Genomic DNA, 4,803 nt, shown 5'->3' with positions numbered 1-4,803 from the left:
ATTCACACTGAAGGCAGGTAACACCACTGGTTTGAGAGATTTAATAATCAACCTGTTCAGAGTCTGGTGCACAGCCAAAAATAAACATCAAGTGTTCAAATGATACAAGTATGAAGGGCCAAAATTTGGAAGCAATCTAATGAATTAAGCCGTACCATTAAGTCTCTCTCTCTCTTTATATATATTTATATTTATATTTAAAGCTAAACAGTTACTTACTACTATCAAGCTCTTAAGAGTTTGGTGGCAGTCACTCTTAAGTAGGCACTCTTTAAGTGGATTCCTTATGGTAAAAGCTAAACCTGTTTTCTCGATTTTAAATGTGGTTAAGATGTCCAGGCATGGAAGGAAGCAAGCTGAACCATCACCAGTACACAATAATTAAATACAACATAGTAGAAATATTTCATCTCTGAGAAGTCAGACACATGATTTCTCAAAAATCACAAATGGGACGCAGATTTAGTTGCTGACTTCAATGATAGCCTGGAACTGGCAATTTATGGCCATCTTTAGCTCCAACAAAAAGTATAAGAAAGAGTGATGAGATCAATATTCACCATTCTTGGATCTTCAGCACATTCAGGATCAATGTAGAAAAACCCTGGCATGTCTACTTCCTCTTGTGGATTAAGCCTTTGTTCTTCAAAACAGAAGCACTGTATTCTATTGAAATACTGTCCAGCTTCAAATGGTACAAGATTGTATGTAGAAATCCCGATGACTGGCTTGTCAGTCGGGTTCTTAGCTTTGTAAAATGCCAGTGCCGTCTCTCCTGGCATTACATATATTTCCGTTTGCTGAGGTCTAAAGTTCCACTGGAGACTTGCATGCACATCCGCATTAAAGGTTACTTTAGAGGGAGGGGGGAACAGGGAGGGAGCGGGGGAAAAAAAGAGGACCTGATGCAAAGGGCTTAAGTGGAGAGCAAATGCTTTGAGAATGATTGGGGCAGGGAATGTGCAGATGTGCTTTATACAATTGATGTATGTATATGTATGGATTGTGACAAAGTTGTATGAGCCCCTAATAAAATGTAAAAAAAGAAAAGAGGAGAAAAAAAAGAAAATGATTAGGGAAAAGAATGTACAGATGTGCTTTATACAACTGATGTATGTATATGTATGGATTGTGATAAGAGTTGTATGAGCCCCTAATAAAATATTTAAAAAAGAAAAAAAAGGTGACTTTAATAATGCGATCCTTAACAGGCACCATGTTTTCAATCTGGTTAGATCCATGACCAGCTACAGCTGACCCTCCAAGTCCAGTAGTCTGGCAATAGAGCCGATAAAGGGGCACCGCTGCGTAGGACGCCCCCAGCATGGCCATGGCGACCGAGGTCACGTATGTGAGGACAGTCTTGTTGCGGCGCCGCCAGGCCTCCTCCTGCGCGCGCATGAACGGGTTCGTGCTCTTTGGCCCCTGAGGCGGCTGCAAAAGCAGGCCCAGTGCCTGGCTCCGGAGCCCCGACGTCCCTAGCCGCCTCAGTCCCCTGTCAGGAGCTTGGGTGCCACTCCGCCATGGGCAGAGGAGGGGCTCTAGCCTCTGGTCAGCAACGCAGCGTGACCCCAGCGCCCGGCACACAGCTCCAAGTTCCTCCATGCCATGAGCCAGACCTGATCTGGTTTTCAACATTCTCTCTCTCTCCCTCTGTTTCATATTGGGTATACTCTACTCAGATGTATTTTGTCATTGGTGGTAACCCTACTGAATTTATATTATTATCTTTTCTGTTTTTCTCAGAATATGAAACCTGGGATTGATGCACCTATAGACACAGCAAGTAAAATAGGGTTCCTGAAGGATATGGTGGGGTGGGGCTATGGGAGACAGACCGAGTAAGATGGGGTTGATATTAAAGAGTTTAGGAAGTAAGAAAATATTTTGAAACTGACTGTGGTAGCAAATGTACAATATGTCTTGATGTGATTGAGCTATGGAATTATACGATATCTGCATTATCACACCCAAAAATGGTTTTTGGAAAATAAAAAGCAAGATTATGTGCTTCATAAAATGAAAGGTATAAGAGATTATACAATATACATATTTAAAACCCCATATAAAATTTAAAATATTATTGTAGTAAATGAAATATAACAGAAATAAATGGAGGAGCATGTCACGGTATTTATTGTAAAACTCAGTGACTCTAAATCTTGCCATTTCTAAACTGAATGATAAATTCAACGTGATAACATTCAACATCTATGTAAGGATAAGGTCACTAGAAGAACAAAACCAGAGCTGCATAGAGAGATAAAGAGAACTGCTCATGCAGTTGTAGAAGTGGGCACCTCCATTCTGACCCTAAGTCCTCGAGTCTTAGTTAGGCTTCTCCTGACTTATGTAGCTTCAGGGGCTGATAAATCTACAATAGGCTGGAGCACAACTTGATGATAGTTTCAAAGGCAGGTAAATAAAAACAAGTCATACTTGTTATTGAAGATGTATATTACTTCAAGGTCAGATCACATGTCAGATACCAGGCCACTGTGGACTCTCAGGATTGGCGGGGGTTATTTCAAGCTTTCGGTCAAATTCAAAAACTAGAGCTTGAAGAGCCCAGATGCAGGATCCAAACCCAGAAGGAAAGGAACAAGTTTCCCTACCAATCTGTTTATAAAGGAAGTAGATAACATTCACACAGAATATTTGTTTTCCAGTTGCTTCAGAGCTGTGTCCTGAGTAAGGGAGGTACACTCTACCCTAATCATACAACTGCTTGGCTACGCACAGCAGACCCCATTATGGAATTGATTGAATTGTGTTCTTTCACATGATGAGGAATTACTAGGTGCCAACTACCAAACCACTAAGCACACTACCCCGCCAAGTTGACACAAGCCTAACTATAATAGTCCTCAACAGATACTGTGAAAATCATCAAACTCTTTTACCACTTATTTAAGACCACAGTGCATTAAAACACAAAACCAAAATTAAAACAGCTGACCAGATTTTAGAGAACTTTATGATTTTGTGTCTTTTATACAACTATCAAAACAATAAACAACATAAGGCATCATTAGTTTGCCCTTTATGTTTGCTTGATTCATTCATTTAAACAATATGGTATGTCACTGTTATACTTTACAATTCCCTAATGGCAAAGACATTGAACATGCCATCATATTCTCACCAATATAGCTATAGTCTTTGGTGTCTGGTTCGAGTTTGGGATTTCTGATGCTTGTGTGGGAGGAAGTGATAGGTTGTTTTTCTTTTTAAGTTTTCCTATTTAATTTGTATTGTCAAGTATATGTGCAGCAATATTATCTTATGGCTAATATCCCTCTGCAAATTCTGGGCCAAAGAATTTCAGGTGACCATAATCTTATGCTCAGATTTTCACAGTGTTGAAATATATATTTATGTAGAAATTTAAAGATATTCTAACTGACCAGAAAATTAATATGGCCAACCCTAATCTGGGGGAAATAATCTATGATATGAGGGAGAGAAATGAGGAAGGAATCTGAATGGGGAATGGCTTTGTAAACTGCATGTCTAGAGACAATCCCACAGATTCCATAGGCATTAAGGTGAATAATTTTCCTTGAGTCTAGGAAATAAACACAAGCTTTAGATCTCTGAGTAGTTTTCAGAGGGCTGTGCCCAGCGTGCAAATGAAGAGGATGATTTTGGTTGGAAATGCTCACATTTCATATAGAACAGAATCCCCTGGGAAAGGGGCATTTAAAACAGTATGTATGGTTGTCCCCTAAATTTTGAGGACTAGTTGCCTGAATAGACCTTATTTTAATCCAGGGTGCCTGTTGAGTCTCAAGCAGGTGTCTTTTTTTCAAAACCTGAAATATCATTATTCTTTTTCTGCCCCCCTGATAACTTGAATTTCCACTCACTTCTCTGCTGTATCTTTACACTTGAACTCCTGACAGGTTTTGCCCTAATTTTGGATGTGCTCTGGAAAACCAAGTGACTGACATCTCACAGTCTTGCATCAATTAGAAGTTATAGAGTTGAAACTTTTCTTTTCTGGGGTCCACATTCTCCAGTTGGAAACCTCCTCCCTGAGACCCTATGACACTGGCATCTCTTTATTTACACTGAGATTGGCCTTAGTTATCAAAACCTGAGACGTGTTGTTGGTAGGAGTGCTGGAGTTGGTGATGGCAGTGGCTCAAAGAAAACCCCAGAAGACTTTGAGGAGGTTGATAAGGAAGTGTTAGTTTGGAAAGAAAAGGTGTTTGGAGAGCGTGGGTGATGAAGATACCCTGGTGTCCACCTGATGTTTTCAACAAATGATAGTCTGTCCACTCTCTGGGGCACAGGACATACAGGAGCCCAAGGCAGGGCAGAGACTTTGAGGGGCTGGAGGGAGAGAATATTGAGCTCAGAAATATTTGGTTTTCCTTTTATCTTTAATACACACCGCTTAGGTCAAGTGCTCTCTCATTATAGACTAACATGCATACGAGTTCAAACACAGTTACCCTAGCATGGGCTCAGGAGGTAGAGGGTTGTCTGGTCTCTATCACTTTCTGTTTATAAAGACAGTGCTCGCTCACATGCAAATCATTCTTCGGGCACTAGGATAAATTTCCCTTGGGCAGGAAAGCTATCAGTTCTCTTCAGACAGGCCTTCAGGTCTCTTGGGAATGCAGAGCTGTGGTCTAAAGATGCTATTGCTGTGTGTTCTCCTGTGCCTCCTGACAGTTCCCCAAGGTGGGAGATTCAGATATCTGACCTGGGTCTGTGGGGATGGTTGTGAACTCAAGTGAATAATGGGGACCATCTGTTTTTGTTTGCAGGTGTCCTGTCCCAGGTGCAGCTTCA

At 40.9% G+C, this 4,803-nt stretch overlaps 1 pseudogene; it reads right to left on the bottom strand.

Annotated features, from left to right (window-relative positions):
• Window positions 1–475: 475 nt before the first annotated feature.
• LOC142436888 (cytochrome c oxidase assembly protein COX11, mitochondrial-like) lies at window positions 476–1,605 on the bottom strand (annotated as a pseudogene).
• Between the last annotated feature and the right edge of the window lie 3,198 nt (window positions 1,606–4,803).

Source organism: Tenrec ecaudatus, unplaced genomic scaffold (genome assembly GCF_050624435.1).
Source record: "Tenrec ecaudatus isolate mTenEca1 unplaced genomic scaffold, mTenEca1.hap1 Scaffold_760, whole genome shotgun sequence".
Taxonomy (NCBI): domain Eukaryota; kingdom Metazoa; phylum Chordata; class Mammalia; order Afrosoricida; family Tenrecidae; genus Tenrec; species Tenrec ecaudatus.
The sequence above is the reverse complement of the archived record's forward strand: the minus strand, read 5'-3'. Positions and strand labels throughout refer to the sequence as shown.